Here is a 20,499-nt window from a genome sequence, read left to right as displayed (position 1 = left end):
GGCTGAACAACCCCAGTTGTCTCCTCCTGTTCTCACAGGAGAGGTGCTCCAGCCCCCTGATCATCTTTGTGGCCCTTCTCTGGACCTACTCTAACAGGTTCATGTCTTTTTTACGCTGACGACTCCAGAGCTGGACACAGCACTCCTGGTGGGGTCTCACGAGGGCAGAGTAGAGGAGGAGAATCCCCTGCCTCGCCCTACATTTACTGTTTTCCATGTCCTCAGCATTTCTGATGTGAATAATGGACAGCAATGGAAGTGGGATAAAAACAAGTCAAAGGGGACTCAAGTCTATCAAGAGATACTTGATACAGGTTTTTCCAGTGAAAGCTGGAGCTTGCATAAAGGAAGTGACAATGTGCATGGAAGAACTAAAGAACTCACAAAACCTCTTCTTGGATGAGATAAAACGCAGAGGCAGAAGTTTAAAAAAGCAGAGGGAAAAGTTTAAATAAATGAGAGCTTGTGGCAGTGATATAAAGACAAGCATTTGGTATGACGGAGACCCATGCAAGGCTGTCCAGAAAAGCAGCAGCAGATGCTGTTCTCTCCAGGAAGCAAACAAACACAACTCAAGTATCACCTGCATTTCAAGATGCAGTCTGACTTAGCTGAAAACATATTCAGCTGAAGAAAAGAAAAAAAAGGTACTTTGAACTTGAAAGGTGCATTTACCTTAAAAATGCTTTAACATTCACCCAACAAAGCAACAACCAGACAGTTCACTTAAAACAGTTCACTTATAAACACAAAATTTCAGTTAACTGCTACAAAAGGCATTTGCAAGCAGGATGATGATTTCCTCAGCAGCTTGGGAAATTCATCTTCCTGTTCCAAGATCAAAACCTGGGAGACCACAATGCATCCTACTGAAGGGCAGCTGGACTGTGCACTGTGCAAGAAAGCTTGGAAAACGGAAGTTGCAAATAAATAAGCATCTAAGCGCAGTGGAGTGCCTTTTGATAGGAAAGGAACTTTTTTTCCTTAATGTAAAGAATGGGTCCAACACAAAGAATAAGATCCCTGCTTGAGTTAGAACATGCCTGCAGGCCTTCAGATAAGACTTCAAATCTAATATTGCATGAGAGCTTTTTGCCTTTTTTTTTTTTTTCAAAATATCAAGTCCTTCAGCAGGAAGGATCTTTCCAGAGAACAGAGATCAGAGCTGGTTCACACTTTATCATCACTGTTAGCTGAGTAGAGAGGGGCCTCCCTTTAATTTGAAGCACAGTTGCTTCAATCTTGTCCTGGCTGAATACAAACCAAGGACTTCATCTCCCTGGTTCCCATTTCCCATGTAAGCCTGGACCTGGATTTCCATCTTGGCCACAGACCTTCCTTTAGCATCTGCTTCACACAGATGCACTACAGCAGCAAAACAAAAGCCATGCCTTTCCCACCCACTTCAAGCAGCCCTTCCTCATGGATATCTCCCCTCCTAGGACCTAGTAGAGGAATGTGTGCACTAAATCTCTTTTCCAGCAGTAAAGCCTGTGCTGCATTAGAGTTACTACATGTTTCTCCCACTTCCTTCCATTGACAGCAAACAAAAGCTTGTTGCTCACTGTTATCAGAAAATATTTGCTTTCCCAGATTGTTTCTGCCCCCCTTGTTTTGGAACAGTTTTCAGTAGAGCAACAGCTCACTCCCAACGATAAGCAGCAGGGGGTGATTTGAGACAGAGGCCTGCCAGAGCCCACCCAGTAAATCCAGCCCAGACTGGACACAGCCCGCTCCTGCCCTTCCCAGCTGCACAGTCTCCAGCACCTCCTCCATCACCTTACAGGTCCTGTGGAGAAGACGATGTTCCAGCAGTGTGGCTTGAAGAGACGGGGCCACTTCTGCACCACTGACCTGCCTTCAAGCGGCTGCCCCTGTTTTCCAGCTGCAAACCATCCCCAGAAGATACTGTGCCCACCCTGAGTATCTGCTATATTGTACTCCAAATACGCTACTTTGAGAACATGCTCTTGTCACCACACACTGCACTTCCTTCCTGTCAGATCTCTTATCACCATGTTTCATCCCCAAATGACACAGATGAAGCTTCCACTCTTGCTGGGGCTGCTCCTTTATTCAGTGACCAAAGGAAACATTCTCACACGAGGCATTTAGCCTGCGTGAGCTGGCTCATTCTGCTAATGAGTTATGATAAAGAATTAAACACAGGTGTCACATGAAAGCAGGGCACCAAGGTTACAGTTCCCAAAAAAGCCCTACTCAGTCACTCTTTATTTTTAATTTAATCTTTTTTTAAGCAACCAGAGTATCAAGTGTCAGGTCCTAAACCTAAGAAGAGCACCAAAAGTCCAAGTATTATTCAGGATACAAAATACTCGCTCTGGCCACATAAGCTGACACCTTACAGACTCATGACTGAAACCTGCCCACGACTGCCAGTGCCAAGCCCAAACAGCTTTCATTCACAGGTGGGGGTTCCCTGCAATGAAAACATCACCCAGATAACCACTTTGTGTCCCAAATTCAATGTAAGGGAAAATGCACAATAGGCACCTGCAGGAGCTCAGCACCAGCCCTGCACCATCTCCTGACGAAAGCTCCCTTAAGGGAGCCTAAGGAGGCCTTAACTCTGGCCATCACTTTGGCATAAGGCTCTGCCCAAGACAGATTTCAAAAATATGAGCTTCAAAATAAGTAAATAATTTCTTGGTCCAAGAATACAGGGGGAGGGCAGTGCAGAAAGGACCACTTTAGCAAGTTTCTGATGTTGAATGATCCATAACCTCTTTCAAGCAAGATCCCTTTTACTGTGATAAATCCTGCCCAGCCCCAGAGCAGTGTGGGACTTGCAAGTACCCCACACCACATAGCCCACTCTCCCCCACCAGTGGCCACAGGAGGTGGGCTCAGTTTTTTTGGGGAGCAGCAACCTTTTTCTGTTTCCTGACTCAATGCTGGACATGTGGTGTTAAACAACTTCAGAAGACTGGGCTGTCATTTCTGACTGTGCCTCTGGTCATTAAAAAGGCACCACAGCATGAAAGGATTTGCTGGAAAGCAAAACAGCCTCAGATCATTTAATTTATCAGCAATCAGCAGAAACCACTGATCACTGATTTGGGTTCTGAAAAAAAGAATTATATAAATAAGTAAACAACCAACTTAAACACCTTCCTTGTCCCTTCAGCCAGACACCTCTTCAGCCCCATCAGGTTCTTCCTGGAGAACTTTCCCGATGCTCTCCGAGATGGAGCAGCACACCACAGATGCAGCACAGACAGACCACTCTTTCCTGTCCTTCCTTCAGCTTGCTTGCTTTCATGCGTGTTTATTATTTACCCTCAGCTTAATTGTCCTCCTCCCACAATGCCACCAGAGGCAAGCCCAGGGAAACACGTAACTGCTGTTCCCTTTGGAGAGCCAGACCATCTCCATGGGTAGCTACTGAGACACAGACAACGTCAGCAACTCAACCTGAAAATGCTTCTTCTCTCCTATCTTTTATACCAACTATCTTTGAGAAACTTTTTCACAGCCCCTCTGATGTTCACAAAAGCCCAGGATCAGCCCACAGGACCCTCAGGATCCGTGCTTGCTTTTCAGTCTGTCAACAAGGGGTGAGGAGAAGCCCAGCAGACGGTGGATGATGAAGAACTTCAGGTTTCATATGGGAATTTATTGGCTCTCTTCTCTCAGAGACAACACTTGCAGGTAAATCCCAAGAGACTCCAGTCAGTCAGCCACACCCCAAACCAAAAAGACCTACATTTGAACTGTCATTTCTTACACCTGCCCTTCCATGGGATTCCTGCACTACAGTATCTCTATCCACGTCATTCTTCTGTCTAAGCTTTCTTCTTTCAGCTAGCTAAACCTTCTTGATCCTGTTCTCAACTGCTTTTAAGAAGCAGGCAATGGAAATCTCACAGTTGCTACAGCCAGAGGAAGGCACAAGCCACGTCTCTGACCTGGGAAAGGTCCTTCATGAGATACACCCAACTCTAACATGGCACCCCCTTAGGCACCAATATTCACCAGAACACAGATTTCAGTAATTCTCCTGCCAATGGGCTGCTGCTCCCTTTTCTTCTCCACCCATCTTTGTCTGAAAAAGCTTCTAGAACTACAAAAACTCTAATGTATTAAAGAAATGTATTATTAGGAGAAGGTCACAAAACAACAACTTGAGAATAGCCGCAGCTAAAAATACCCAATCCCCACACCCCATCTTTAGAGAAAACATTATCAGATGTCACTTCCCAGTGGTAAAAACATATTTGTTTTTTAATTAAGGTTGTATTTTGGACACTGGGTTGTTTTTTTTTTTTGCCAGGGACCACAACAAGAGACCCTAGGAAAAGACTTTGTTTGTCCCCACAAAGATCCTGCTTTTCTGTGCTACCTGATTGGAAAACTCCCGGAAACTGGAAGCTGCAAATCTGTATTTTCTTCTAACAACACCAAAAACTTTGCAAAATAAGTTTCTAAAAATAACAAAGTATTTTGGCCACCCATACAATGTTGCAGAGTATTTGTGCAATATAGATTTATTTTTATTTTTTAAAAACTCAGAGTATCAAGGAGGTCAATTTGGGAAGGACAACAAGTGGAGCAGCAGTGCAAAGCAAGTATCAGCACAGGGCTGGAAACTGCCTCTCTTCTGACCCAAATTCTAGACAGGACTGGAAAAATCTGCATTATGGTCACACTGAATTGGTCAGTCTGCTGCTAAAAGTCTCCCAGCTCTAAAGAGCAATAGCCATGATGTGCATCAACCTTAGGGCTTACTTCAACAGTAGGATGAGCAGAATTCAAGGAAGTCAATTAACCTCCCTCAGCCTTTTATATCTTTCCATTAAATAAATAAGCTCTGGTTTATTGATCACATGAAAAACCACCCAGGAGTTACTGCAGGCCGGTAAGGAAACACCTGTGATAACATTTTAACAAACTGAGCACATACAAGGGGAAGCTTAGCACACCACAACAGGCTTTCTTCTCCAAAGATGTGAATGAAATCCAGGAATAACTTCTCCAGAAAGTCCACAAGCCTTGTCCAGGTCACACTCACTACTTTTTAACCCTTAACAAATCTACACCCTTCCCCCACTTAAAAACACTCAAACCAACACTTTTTTAAGAAGTCATACACAAAATAATTTTGACAGTCCATTACGTTGGTGGCCAACTCTTGCTCTGCTGCCCCCCTCCAGATGCCTCCTTCCCTCCACCACAAAACAAGCAATACATCTCATATGTACCCATTCCCACTGCTTTCTGCCTGTCCATGCAGGCATTTGTACCTTTACTCCACCTGCTTCCCTGTCAAAGTTATTTGAAACTGGCCTGATGCAAAATTTGGTAGCACCAAACAGACTGAGTGTGCAAGCTTCCTGCTTCCCTGAGAAGTCGAGGTGAATATCCACCAAAGAGCACTGCAAAGGACTAACCTGGAAGTGATGAGTAGAAAAACAACCAGACCACCGCAGCTATATTCTACTGCTAAAAAGTTTGCTAAAGAGAGATGCACCAGTGTGCTGGGGGCCTCCCTGCTCTCTCCCCAAAGGAGGAGGAGCAGGATTGGGGTTATTTTGAAGGACAGCCACCGAGCACAACCAGAGGGGTGTACTAGGAAAGAGGCAGGGCTCAGATTCACAGCCACCACCTCCCTCTGTCCGCTCAGCCTGAAGGAACTTCGAAGATGTGCCCACATGAGGTCATTATTGGGTTGGTGTCTAAATAAAGGAAGCTTTTTATAGAATTTCTCACTGACAAACTCATTCCGGTAAATCCCGATAGCCAAGATGTCAAGCAGAAGGGAAGGAAAAGGGAAAACAATACCCCATAGCCTTGTTGGGGCCTGGACAGGTGGGTGGCGTCTCAGGAAAGAAATCTAAACAACCTAAACAAATTTACTCCCTCATACTTGCTTGTTGGATAAAAAGCACAGGGAAGAACAGTGTGCAATGTAAGGGAAATGTACTTTTACACCATCTGTCACAAGGACACACAGCCTATTTTGGCATCAGGGTAGGGGGGAAAAGGATGAAGGTGAGGGGAGAGAATAGTGAGAGAAAAAAAAACTTTGCTTAGACAGAGTAAATAAAACATACTTCCATGTCAGAGGGGTTTTCCAGCTTCATATTAATCATGTGGCAATTACTGTGCTTCCTAAAAGCAAACTGGGGGGTTCTGCATATTCAGAAGACTCCTGGCTGCAAATGCCTTAAGTTCAAATCATCAGCAAATACCATTTGCTGGAAGTTCCAAAAACAAACAAACAAAAATTACCAAACAACAACAACAAAAAAATCTAACAAAAGGAAAGCAAAGTGTTCACGTATGCCCGCACGTCATCCTCTTCTTCATCACTTCCACAGCGCTACGGAGCAGTTCCCCTTCCTCCCTCTGTTCCCAGTGCATCTTCAGCCGGGCATCCACATGGAGAGCAGTTGCAATAGCCTGGTGACTCATGCCGCAGTAATGTGGGTGGGAACTGCTCCCATGCCCAGCTCCTAAGGACACAGCCTTTTATGGTATTTTTAGCGTGGAAGCCGTTGTGGTTTGTAGCACTTCGCGTTTTGTCTTTCAAGAAAAGAGCTCATGTTTCCCCGCCGGGGTTCAAGGATCCAACCGTGGAGCCCAGGCAGGTGATGAGCAAGCCAGCCCTGGAACTTCCACACCCAGCCACGGTAGGGATGCTCAAGGATGTCACACTATGTCACACTACGGCCAATCCACAGGCTCACCCTGCAAGCTCCAAAGAGCGAGGCACGCATGTCACTTTTCTGTGGACACCTTAACTACTGCAGCCCAATTTTGTAAGGAATCATTCCCTGTGTCCCCGAGTTCTAACCACCCTGTGGCAATATGCTAACAAGCTCATCCTGGCAAGCCACCAGACAGTTTCTACCCTTGATAGGCTGCCGGCATATGAAAAGCTGGCAGGTCCCATCTGTCTTCCCTCAATTAACTTAAGACTACATCTCTCCAGAAAGTAGAAAATAAACTCTGTAGGGTTTCTACTCCATACAAAATGTAGGTGAAATAGGGCAAGAGGTTACTAGGAGAAAGCAGACAGGGGTGTTACATTGAAACCAGGTTAAAAGCATCAGGCAGAAAAGTGGCAGTGGCAGAAAAGCCGCTCTCCGGGCTTGAGGACCATAACATGTGGGACTAAAACTTGCCAAGGTAAAAAAGCAGGCTCAGCCGTGCTCTTTAAAAGCTGAGGGTCACAAATGAGATTAAAAGAGCCATAGGGCTTGAAACAGGACTCTGGCTGCAAGACGTGCAGTGGATTGCTTCACAGGACAGCGCTCCCATTCCCTCTTGCACCTGAAGCATTATCTGCTGTAGAAGAGAAAGGCATGAAAGTTTCTGCATGCCCAGTCACAACTCCAAACAGCTGATTTTAGTCCTTTCAAAGTTATTCAGTTAAAGAGGAAATTAAATTATAATCTGCACATGCCCAAGAAGTCTAGGAGAAAAGCTAGCAGGATGAATGAAAAAGCAGTAATCGATCCTCCTGATGCAAGGCCACTGACATTAAAGCTATTTTTTTATTTCTTCTGAAATTCCAGTGAGCTCTGGAAGGAGTCAGCCTAACTAGTCGGGCCAGATCAATGACAGACTGCCCCTACAGACAGATTTCACCAAGTGAGAAGCACCAGTGGAGAGCTGCTCTGCAGTGACTTCCCAGGTATGAGACACACAGTGAAGAGGAAGTCTGGGGGAGGTTCTGTAGGCGAGCACTGCACAGCCCACAACATACCTTGGAGGTGAGCCAACAGCAACAGAGGAAAAACCCTCCAGCCCTAATGCAAGTTTAAAGGTCACTCAGTGCATCGCCCTGGGCACAGCAACCCCCAGCATCTGCCAAACAAGATGCCCCACACCAGGGGGACACCAGGGCTCCCTAGACAGACCAAGATGGAATCTTTTTCTCCTTGAGTAGATGAAATACATTTCCAAGTTTAGGACGTCTTCCTGCTCTTAGATAACAGATCAAGATTACAGAATTAAAGTTTAAAAAAAAAATCACGTGAAAGGCTCCATCCTGTTCAAAGGAATACAATGCTTTTCCTGTGGTCTTGCCCTAAAGACCACAACATCACACTCGATTACTATCCCATCTTACTCCTAAGTCCTGCACAGCCAGTTTGGCCATATGAGAGCAAACTGAGCTCTGCCTTGCCTCATTTCTCATTAAACTGCTAACTACACACGGCAGTGGCTGTGTAAGAGGCAGGCCAAGTTACTTAATTTTCATTATCCTTTACTTGGATCAACACTATGAAATCTAAGTAAAAAATAAAAAAAAAAAAAAAACCAGGAAGGAAAACCTAAAGGGAACAAAATAATCAGCCTAAACCTTCTACAGACAGAAAAGGAACACATCCAAGCCTGAACTGAGGTTTACATATCCCTCGCTAGACAGACCTCTCTGTATGAAGCCTTTAGTTCTCAAAACCTGCCATCTGCACTCCTGAGAAAGCCAGGAAAAGAAGGAAATGCCAGTTTGCCCTACATGCTCAATTCTGCAATTGCTGCTGGCAACCTGGTGCTGCTCTGACCTTGGTGTGCTGGCAGACCCCAGGGACCCTGCCCCCACCTGCCTGCCCCCACCTCCAGCTGTGCAATACACCTGCATTTAACTTACTTTTGGTACTCTGGCCTACAAACAAAAAAAGCTTTCTCAGCCAGCAGGTCTCTGTAAACCTAAAAGCATTGGATGCTGATTCTTACAGAGCAACAACTTTCCTTAATGCAGAAGTCAAGTGGTGCCAGCACACCCTGGACATGGATGCACTGGTGCTTGGATGCATCCAGACTTTGCAGCTGATGGTATCTTCAAAGGAGCAAGTCCAGACAGTCTCTAAGTGCTTGCAGCCCTCTCTTCCCTCCAGCGGGTGTCCCAGCGACCATCCTGCCGTACACCTCCAGAGCTGGAATACAGCTTCCCCTTGGAGCAGACCAGACTGTGGCTTGCTGGAACGGCTGTGGGAAGGGATGGATGCATTTCTCCCCCTCTTCATGGGGAAAGGGATGGGAGCATTTCTCCCCCTCTTCATGGGAAAAGGGATGGATGCATTTCTCCTCCTCTTCACAGGGAAAGGGCTCCCCTTAAAAGCAGGCTGCAGAGGATGTGAGGCACATGCGCCTCTGCAGAGGAAGAGGCACAGACTTAAAGCATTGGTTAGCTGGAGATGGCAACCCTGGCTCCACTGAAACAAATGTGAATGCTGGTAATGAATTTACAACGCAACTCAGATTCCCAGTGCTCTTCACACAAGGCCCACCTGAGCTAGCATGTAGTGTTTGCTGAAGAAGCTGACCTTTACCAAGCTTCAGTTCCTTATAAGTTTTCCATGCTTTTCTTCTCACTTCCCCCTCTCAAATTTGCAGATGGGTTTAAGGACAGCAGCTTCTGCTCTGGACGCTTCTCAAAGCAGTTTGCATCATCAGGGTCGAGCGTGATGTAATGACTACAGGAACCTTTGCAGGGGAAAAGAAATAATTCAAGAAATTACATCCTTCACAGGACCTGCAGATGGTGTGTTCCTCTCAGCAGCACCAAAATTGTTTAAAGGACAGTAGGAGCCTCCCAGAAGAAGATGCAGATATTGCCATCACAGCCAGGTGAAAAGAAGCAGGCAGTGGACCATGACACAGGTAGTGTTTAAAATAGACCACCCACTGTTTTACAGGAGGGGGGGGGGGGGGCGGGGAGGAACAACCAAAAGAAGCATCCCACTGTGTGCAGACTTCATGACCCATTACCTTCACCAGTCCTTTGCAGGGCCACAGCCTTCAGCTAAGGATCTGCTTAGCTGGAACCAGTCTGCAAATTATATAGTAACTGGAGGCTTTAAAAGCCTTGCAAGAAAATACAATAAAATACATAAAAATCAGCTGGGCAAGTTCTGTCTGACAACTCAGTTTTTTCCCCACTCAGTACATGGCCATGTGGAGAGACATGGTATGAATCAACCCATTTTGGCAGCACAAGACAAGCCAGGATACATCACTGCTCCAGTACATGGGGAACACCCTCCTAAAGGCTCTGTTTACCCAGCAGGAGCCAATGCAATCCCTACACAAAGCCTATAAGTACATTTAAAGCTCAAAAGTAATCTGAAACAGGTCCATTCTCCCCTCCAACTCCATAAATACAATCCAAATTGGGTCATCTCCTAACAATAAATGAATGATACTCACTTAAGCCTCCGCTACACTGCTGACATAATCTAGGTCCTTTCATTCTCCTTGTACTGCAAGTACTAAAGATGCTTTTGTACATCCTCTGAAGTACTCCATTTAAAAAACCATGGTAACTAGGGCACCGCATTCAGCTGCTCTTGGAAAGAAAAGCCATTCCCCTTCCCTCTCAATAGGCTCTTAGGAGGCTTGGACAGAAAAACATTGCCTAATTCAAACTCAGCTCCATGAGGATGGCTGGAGTTGGGTGCTAGGGATAGGGTGAGCATGACTACTGGGTACCACTTGGGTCTGTGGTGTGTCAAACACCAGTAATAACACTGCATGTGGGGAAAGAGGGCCATTACCTGTGTCCTGCATCTAAACACCACCCAAAAGTCCCATTTTAAGTCACTGAGTGTGACAGCACAACTGCAGCATTCAATAGGAAAAACATCGTATTTTCTTTAAAAGCTATTGAGTGCTCCTAAATATCTCTGGTTCGTTTTAGGAGATGAAAGGATTATTCAGTTTCAGTACCTTAGCATGACAAGGACTAGAGGAACCAAGAAGCAAATTTTTCTGTTATTTTTGCAGGCAGTAAAAGTTTAAGGGATTTTTGTGTTGTTTTATTTCTCACTCATCCCGAATTCCTATGCGAACTGCGAAGTTCCCTGCATAGCAGCTTTTGAAGTTTGCCTGCTAGCACCAGAATCCTCCTCCTTTCTGAAATGGAAACATTCCGAGATGTGGGCACAGACATCAGATGGAAAGAGCAAGGCAGCTCCCACTAAAAAAGCCATTTACTAGGAAAAAAACCCCACCATCATAAAAAAGGGACATTTGTCTAAAATGGAAGGTCCATTATTTGTATTTTTAAAAAGAAAAACATTCATTTAAAAAAAACCAAAAACCCAAAAGACATGCACTAGCATCAGAAAGTCTAACAACTTTAACATGACCTAACTGTTTCACTGTTCTGTATATACAATTTTAGCAGACGTTTTCCAAATCCCACTACATAGTGTTATGGAGCCACATTCCAAGATTTAGGGTTTTAAAAATAGAAGCCTTTAACCACAACATCTGCAAAAGTACCTTTAAAAAACTAAAAAGAACCCCTTTCAAGTTCTGTCCTGTTACGGAGGCCATTCCCCAACTGCTGCACAGAAGCACTTGGAGCCTCTCTGTAGGAAGCAGCATCAGATTCAGGACAGCATTGCTGCAGAGGACTTTATAACAAAATTTGTACCTCTTTGAAAGAGATACAAACTTGGGAGAAAGCAGGCAGTTTTAAAGAACACATTCTTAACTGGGTAAACGGAGGCATGTAATGATTAGCCAATTCCCCAAACAGCAAAAAATTTATTTCTTCTGGCTAACACACTGTCATCTTTGCTAACACAGGCTGTCGTGGTGAGAGACATGAGAGGGTGAACTGAGGACAAGTGCAGCAGTTATCCTTCAATTCCTGACTCTGCTCTTCACACCATCCACTGTTACTTTTCAGGAGGAAAACAGGAGAAAACTTAAAAAGGAAAACAAGACAACAGTTGGGAAAATGCCCTCAACCAGATAGGTCAGCCTAGCCTGTGTGGGACATGGGCCCATAAAACCAGGTACCAGCACACCTGGCTGCCTTGAGAGACATGCAAAAATGAAGGTGTTAGGAGGCTAAAACACTATACCCTTCTTTCTAAATATATGGGAATACTATTAAAAAGAGTATTACAACTTACATATGCAGCAAAGAATAAAAACTAAAATAACAAGGGCTTGCATGGGATGCCCCCATTGTCACATTTCAACACGTGCAACAAATAAGTAGGTTTTTTTATAGCCAGTGTTTAGCACTGTTTTGTTGCTATTTTTCTTGAGACTCCAAGAGCACTCTCCTCCATATGAACCTTACAGGACGAGGCAAAAAAAAAAATAAAAGGAAAAGCTACCGCTCCAGGTATTGCTCTGGCAGGCCTCTGTTCATTTAGGCTTTTGAAGGTGGAAATTTGTTATGGGAATTAATGAAGAGAATTAACTTTGGAGCCTGCTGCTCCTTGCCATCTCTCCTGGGATGAGTACAGCAGCTCCTGGCTGCATTCCCTCATCTCCACTGCAGATGAGGCAACTGGGAAGTCTGCTCACAGTCAAGTTTATGAATGTTTCAGCAATTGCCTCCTCCTTCGAGTAGCTGCCCAAAAGCTTACCCAAGCCCGGGCCTTCTGCCACACCAGCCGGCTGCTCTAACTAATGAGCTCCTCTGTTTGTAAACCCATGCCTTGACAGACACTCTCTGCCACGTGGGCACAGAACACACAAAACCACAGATGCTCCCTCCTCCTAACCTGCTGCAAGGCTTCTCCATCCCCTGCACCTTGGGGGACAACAGCCCCTTGACTTCAGATTGACAAAGGCTGGCACTCTGCAGGCTCTGCTCTAGCAGTAGGGCAGAGGGTCAGGAGTACGTTCTCCAACAGCATTTTACTGTGCTTTGCAAAGCCAGACTGTGCCAAGTTTCGTCTCATGGTGGGAAGGACACGTGGGCACACTACGCCCCACAGAAGTTTATCTCCCAGGACCACTGATGCCAACTACACTGTGGCAAGTCACCTTGTTTAATGCATAACATCAGTCACCTTTGGTCCAGGCTCTGCTCCTCCCCTCAGGGGAAGGATATGTCCATGGCACAACTCAACTTGAACAGCAGAATTTTGGTGTAGCGTTGCCACAAGGTTCTTCAGGAACACAAAAGACCAAAGAAAGCTGCCTGCATTTGGAGCAAAAGACAGAGTCTGCAGTGCTTTGTTGCAGCATAACAGAAAACAGCAACCAAGTGCTTTTTGGAGAGCAGATGACAGCTACCTGGTTCTGCTGCTGTTATTCCTAAAGAAACACCAGTCACGTTCTGGTCACAGGCAAAGAACAAATCCCACATGCACAGTGAATACAAGTCTCACAGGAAACTATGACAGGTACTGTGGGACCACCCAAAAAGCAGGACGAGAGGAAACATCCCGCCAAGCCATCAGCATCTGATCAGGCAGGCAGCTATTTGCCCAGACCCATCATCAGTTAGTCATCTTAGTGATTGGGAGCCCTTGCCATTGACAAAGGCCCTTCCCAATCTGATGCAGGAACAGAAGATGGGGAGAGAGTTTCAAGGAAATTCCATTGGAAAGAGAAACCAAGACACACAGGAAAGTTTCACCAAAACCAGTTACCACACAGTTTTTACTCTATTGCTGTTGATGGATCTCCAATCCTCCAATATGGACCAGCACAGAGAAAGCACAAGGCTTAGCAGAGAAGTAGAGATCTGTATGCTTAACTTCTGGCCTGCTCCCTTCCTCACCAAGCAAGAGCAAGAGCTGGCAAAGCTTTTCCGTTGTCCCCAAAAGTCCATACTAAGCAATACCTCTATATGCACAACACAGAAATCCATAGACATTCAAATATAAATCTTTGCTGAGGGGAGATCAGAAAAAACTACAGCCAACACAGGAAATTATGCTGCTATTAAGTGTACTATCTATTGTGGAACACGGTGATTGACTCGCTGGATGCAACGTTATTTCCATCAAGCCATCTCAAGCAGTGGTGCTCATGTATAGGAACCTGTGAGTTGGACTTTGGATGTGTTGGATTTTTCTATGCACGTGGACATCAACTCTGGAAAATTTTAGGAAATGGGGCTGGTTATTTTCTTATCACAGCATTAGGAAAACTGAAACAAGTTCATTTGCGGCTTTCAGTACTTTAAGTGAATAAATGGAGAGAGCAGCCAACTTCTGTCTTCATCTAGATGAATTGCTGAGATCATGCTGTTAGCTAGGATCACTCTCACTTCGTTTTTGGCTGGAGAGGCAGACAGTGCAAAGGGGTGTCCAGTTACAGAATGGAAACACTGATAAATTGCCTAAAGTTTTAGCAATAAAATAAATGCAAGATGTGCAACAAAAATGCCTGCTGAGTAATAGATATGGGGTCATGTGGGCATGTTTCTAAATTCCTTCTCTTCGGTATGTTCAACAACTCTTCCAGCTAGAAGCACAGAATGCTTTTGCAAATAAGTCTGACATTACTCCATTTTCTCTTCAATTAAAGGTCAGTTCTAATCCCCTTCAAAGCATCCACAAAGCGTTTGTCTAAATTCAGACTCCAGAGCAGCACAGTCAAAGCAGACAGTGGATCATCATGAAATATTAAGCTGTGGGCACCACAAAAAAAGGTACCTATGTACTGAGGCTAGAAAGAAAACAACCTGCAGGACCCACTGGTGTCATGCAAACCATGTTAGGAGCAAAGAACAATTCTTCACAGTGAAAGACCATGAGAGAGCAGATAGAAAAAAGTCAAGCAGAAGGAGGAAATACGTCTTCCAAGTGACCCACAGTTATGTTGTGACATGTTCTGCTACTCAGAGTGAGTTACAGAAAGTGTCTGCAAAGTACCATGGAAACTGCAGGAGGACAACACCGGTGCAGCTGTTAAACCTAGAGTTGCCTCCTTCCCTGAGGATCCACTCTGGTTGTCACCAGGGGAGGGGATACCTGTCAATCTGGACCTTGGCTGGGAGCCAGTGTGGCAGGTCTTCTATTCTTGCGCTACCACACATGGGCACTACAGCAAAGCTGGGAGAGGTTTGGGCTCCAGCATTTAAAGCCTTTGACCTGGTGTCTTAAGAGACTGTCTCTGACAGGGCTCTGAAATACAAGCAGATCAAGAAGGGACCGCAGATACTTCCAGCTGTTCTTGCAGAGAACAACCACCACCTGCTCTTTCCTGGGCAAAGGATTCAGAGGGGAAATGTTTTCTCTGGTGCAGAGCCCAAACAGTGAGACACAGAATGTCCTGTCTTCTCCATAGCGTTTCACTCAAAACAGAAGCTGCAAATGTTGAAACAGACAAGAACAAATGCAGCCCTTCATCAATGAAAAGGCAGCTCAAACTCCAGGACTGAGATCCCCAACACACGGCACAAAATTTATCCAGCATCTACAACCATCAGCCCATTAGAAAAGACGCACACTCATGATTAATGGGCCACAAACTTTACAGAAAACATTTGAGGGCAAGAGGCATCTCCATGTGCATGGACATCCCTCCCACACAGACCATTGCAATCTTAGATGTTGCAACAAGCAGACAGTGCTTACAAAACTTTTGCGCCACCTGAGATGACAAACTTCCAGGAAGACACAGCAGGATCACCTCTCTACACCACAGTTTTCCCATGCACACCAAACCCTCCCAAAGCCATTAATTGGTAGCTGATGGTGGAAGGCTGTGAGAATCAATGCACTCACAAGGAATGCCACACTGCTGAACTGAAGGAGTTCTAAGCCACTTTACTCCTGCACTTCTCCTCAGGCAGCTGAAGGACCACGGCACTGTTTTCAAGCTGTTCCTCTGTTTCACTAAGTATCCAAGTCAAAATCTGGCACAAACAAACCTGCCAGGGTGGCTTTGGGTGTGTTTTTCCTCCAAAACAAAAATATCTTTCATTAACAGTGGAAACATTCATGGCAGGGAGGAAGTAGATTCACTTGACTCTAAGGCTGCTCTCTCTGTTAGAAGATGCATGAGCACAAGGTCCAGGAAACAGGTTCATGGCTCACAGAGAGGACATCTCTATCTCCTTGAACCAAGAGCAGATCCAAAACCAGTAACACAGAGCAGAGATCCCTCTCCTTGTAGCAACCAACCCTCCAGAACAAATTAACAACAACAAAATCAGACAGGTCCTCTTCTTCTGAAGGTTTTTTAGCCACTTCTGCTTTGAGAGAGGAAATTGTAAGGACTTTATGCAGATCATTCAACTTGTCCTCCAAGCCACAGCAGCTTGTCAGCATTCTGCCTGGATGTCAGACACTGCATGTGCACATAAAAGGAAGCATTTACTCACTGCTGTAGCTGCTTTCCAACCAGGCTGACAAAATTGTTGTTTCTTTGCACTCCTCCTGTGCTTTCCATCCTAGGCAGCTGCTTCAAGTGTTCATGCACACTATGAGTACTGAGGTACTCTCACACCAGGTTACTCATTTCTGATTACAGGAAGCCAAGGATTTTAAGGTACTAAAATGATGTTACCAAAATTTCATGAGGATTCTCTCACCAGTTGCTGGTTAAAAAAAAAAACTGAGCTCTGTGGACTTTGAAGATAGTAATAGTGAGAGTGATGATCACAATTAGAAATTGTGGGCCAGTCATCTCTCGCTCCACAGAGAGGTGCAGATAAGCAACATGGCACTAACCAGCTCTGGGGCTGGCAGGGACCACTCAGCAAAGGGTGCGAAACCCTTTGCTACTGGAAAGGTGCACACAGAAACATGTTATGCTTTGGGGCTGTCAAATCCCTGGACTGAGAAGGTTAAAACCAGGACATCCCATCAGTGGGGTCTGTGCATTCATGGTCCTCCAGCTGTGAGAAAATGAGAGCTGACAGCAGTGCCAATACAAGCAGTCTGTCCTCTCCCCTGTTCACTAGGTTTATGTGCCGACGATGCAGCCTGTGGGCACATTATACTCCCTCTTTGGATTTGGCATCCAGCTAAAACAACCCTTTCTCTTCTTTCTTCTCTCACCTCGAACCAGTTGGGCTTCTGGCAACTAGGAGAGTAACCAGAACAAATGGTCCTGCTCATGTACTTGCAGGAATGCATCCTTAACCCAGCATTACAAATTCTATAGTAATAAAAACACTAACCTAAGCATCGCTGCCTTGTGCCAGGCTTTCAAATGAACCAACCCACCTCAGCCTGAAGTGCCCTGCGGCCCAGGGCTCCTACCATGTTGCCATGGAGAGATGCTCATTCAGCACTGCCACAAACTGGTGCCACACTGTCTGCTTTACTATGCAAGGTGAAAATAGAGGCCAATGCTGGGACAAAGTTTCCTTCCTTCCTTCCTTTAATACCTCTCATTGCATCAAAAACACAGTGAACAGAACAAGAGCTGCTCTGGAGAGGTGCATCTCAACTCTTCTAAACAGAGCAAGACCAGAGTCTTCACCTTCTTGCATCCTAGGTCAGCATCATCAGTCACTTCTCATCACTCAGCCTGCTTTTGCCTAGGATAGCACCATAGATCCATCTGCATCACTATCAGTCTATAAAGTGCTTGCCATCTCCAAGCTGCAGATTCCAGACCAAAACAGCAAGCCTTTGGAAGTCTCTGATGACTTGTTTTTTCCTCCCTCACCTATATCAGTTCATCAGAATACAGATGCTTCCTTTGTTAGTTTTGGTTTCTGTTTTGTTTGGAGGTTTGCTTGCTTTTCTTATTTGAGCTGCTCTTAACAAAAAGCCCAGCTCCAGGCACCGCATGACCCGTGCATTAGGAAGGCTGGTAGATTGCTCTTTTTTGATCTGCTAATACAGCTGATTATTTTCCTCTTCATTTCCAGGGAAGGAGAATAGCTCAGCCCCTGGGAAAGACACACAGCAATTACATTTACCTCAGACCAGGAGAGCATTTTAGTGCAGAGTCTGCACTGAGCTGGTGCCCTCCAGCATCTGCTCTGTAGACAAGAGCATACCAGGGGACAAGCTCACCAAATGGGGAAAGCTGACAGCTCCTTGTCTCTTTGCTGCAAAGGGTATCTCAAAAACCCTCTCAAGAACATCCAATAAGCCTTTGTCTCCCTGCAACTTTCATAAATTGCAATTCTAGATTTGGAAGGAAAACAATATGTAACTGAAATCAATCCAAAGACTTCTCTTTGTTAGGGTCACATTTCCACAAAAAAGGAAGTGATTGCCCAATTTACAAATCCATGCAGCTTTATAGAGTTCTCAGTAAGCACAACCACTGTGATTTTTCAAGTGCAGTCCAATATCTAATCATTCATTAGATATATTCACAGTTAGGTATAAATATGAATTTATACACCTACAAGTGAGGCTTTGCATAGGTAAAAATTCACACAGTATACCTTTTGCAGGGTGTTCTTATCAATAAATGAATCACATTTTCATGTGTACAACTGCTACTATTAAGAAAGCATCAGGCATCTTATACCTGGTCTAGTAGAAGGTGTCCCTCCTTACGGCAGGGGAGTTGGATGAGACGATACTTAAGGTATCTTCCAACCCAAACTACTCTGATTCTATGATCTACCTTCTAAATTATTAACACCAAGTCTGTTTTCCCACGTATCATCCTTGTGGCTTTTGCAACCTGGTTAGGAAGAGCAGGGGATTATTTTATCACAGATACCAAAACAAACAACAAAAATACAAATGAGGGAGGAAGTACAGAAGAACAGAATTGCCTTGTACCTTTGCAGCATGCCAAACTGGAAGGACAGAACCAAAGTGAACCTTGGTTGTACAGCAGTTGTTTTAGCTAGACTAGTACACCACTATGATTACCTCAACAGCATAATTAATGAGTTATGGCAAGATTACAATAACAGGCTCTTTAAAAGGTGTGCCAGCTGCCAACCCTATCTGTATCAGTTTGCATGACAAAGTGTGCCAAGCCTGATACTTCGCTCAAGCAATGGAAAAAACAGATTTTTGGGCAGATCCCCAGGACAAACACTCACAAGCAGACACAGCAGCTAGTTTTTCCACACACGCCGAGAGACGAGTATGCTTGCAGGCTTTTCTATACCAGACATACAAAGTCCCTTGAGTCAAACAAAGTTTTCAAAGGGTTTCCATCAGGGAAGCAGGAGTCTCTTTCACAACATGCCTGCCAAACCTCCAAGGCTAGAAAGCTCAAGCATAGACTTCTTTTTCCCTCCCCCCCCATTAATGTACCAATAGCCTTGGAATCGGGCTACTTACAGAAATGCTCTCTCTCAACACTAACAGTAAAAAATATTCAAGAGAGCTTTGTAGTTAAGGTAGAGGATAAGCTAATTTAAACACAACCCAGCCTATCTGGAGGAATTTTAATACACCAGGCAAAAAGAGTCAAAGAGAGAAACCACTTCAGCATGAAGATGTCTACTTGCCTTGGAGGCCTGAAGGGGATCTTCCTTTCGGTGGCAGAAAGAGAAAGATACAGCATTTTCACTCAGAAATAATATTCAAAATGTCAAATATGAGTCCTTCTTAAAATTAAATTCTAACCAGATTTTCAAGGAGGGGCATAATCAAGTTCTTATTATGCCTTAGACATTTTTAGATAACGATGACTACACCTACCTAAGGGATGCTGCAGTGCCAGGGTTAGGTCCTTCAGTAAATTACCCTTTCATTTAACCTGCACATCCTTCTGAAGGCTGAACACCAGTATTTTTGGCTGGTATCTGAAAACAGCCAAAGGAACAGCTGTTTCAAGCAACCTTAAGTGAAACTAAATTAAAGAAGGAAAGAAAGTGCATCTTTTCCCATGGAAATAAAAGTCATCACCATGCTTGGAGTATTACTCTAGGTCAATATAAGCAAACAGTTTTGAAGAAAATGGTTTTCTTTGAAAGTCATACTTCAACATTGTTTTGAAGAGGAATAATTATTATCCCTCCACACCTATCACCAGCTCCCCAGAGGGGTTGATACAGCACGGCATGACTTGAAAAGTGGACAAGGGCTGAAACAGGACAAGCTCCCCTGCTCTGAGACCAACCCATCGCCAGCTGCAAGCACACATTGCTGTCCCACCACAAAACTCAACAAAGAAAAAGCATCTCTCAAAAAAACCCCAACAGTTTTAACTGCTATTAAAAGGACTTGAGTATGCAGTTTACAGATATGAACTCGGAAGAGATGGTCTGAGAAACGTTCTTCTTTTGTGGTTTCTCTAACAGCATCATCATTACATCATTAAAGTGGAGAAACCAATGCATTCAACGTGCATTCAGCCTCTAGTCTCTTAATCCAAACACTTCTCTATGGCCATTTGAATAGTCAGATGACATGGAGACTGTTTTGACTAAAAAACGCAGCATTGGTTTCTCCCATGTGGATTTTATTACAAAATTCTGTTGTTACACTAGGGGGAAAAAAAAGATAATTCAAAGGATAAAAGAGAACAAAGACCTGAGAAAAGGTTATTAACCTCTACATGTGCCCCCTTCTCTCCCTCCACACTCTTTTTTGCCCCCCCTATCTTATGGGGAATTACAGCCAAAGGAGCATGTTGTCAGAGAGTATCCAACTTGGCTGGTCAGCTGCAACAGGTACTGGGATTGCATGTTCAGACAGTTACCACTCAGGAAACCTATCTCCTGAGCATCAGATCACACACTGCAAATGCTGCAAGGTCATGATAACGAGTGGCAGCTGAGAAGATCATAGTGACTTGCTGTGGTTGGTAGCTCACATCCTGTCCCTGAGCAGTTGGCTCACCACAGCCTCTCACTGCTGGATCAGCAGACTCCCAGTATCCAACAGG

At 44.7% G+C, this 20,499-nt stretch overlaps 1 protein-coding gene across 8 annotated transcripts in view; it reads right to left on the bottom strand.

The window, feature by feature from the left end:
- Positions 1-20,499, bottom strand: part of LOC116445223 (USP6 N-terminal-like protein) — an 83,255-nt gene that overhangs the window by 41,926 nt on the left and 20,830 nt on the right. Inside the window, exon 3 of one of the 8 annotated variants that reach the window (XM_032111602.1) lies at positions 9,261-9,456. The exons of 6 other annotated variants lie outside the window; for them this stretch is intronic. The gene's annotated coding sequence lies outside the window, so the exon portion shown is untranslated. The remainder of the gene's footprint in view (positions 1-9,260; positions 9,457-20,499) is intronic. One more of the 8 variants, XM_032111603.1, reaches the window with a different exon arrangement.

This window comes from Corvus moneduloides, chromosome 6 (assembly GCF_009650955.1).
Source record: "Corvus moneduloides isolate bCorMon1 chromosome 6, bCorMon1.pri, whole genome shotgun sequence".
In the NCBI taxonomy this organism is placed as follows: domain Eukaryota; kingdom Metazoa; phylum Chordata; class Aves; order Passeriformes; family Corvidae; genus Corvus; species Corvus moneduloides.
The sequence above is the reverse complement of the archived record's forward strand: the minus strand, read 5'-3'. Positions and strand labels throughout refer to the sequence as shown.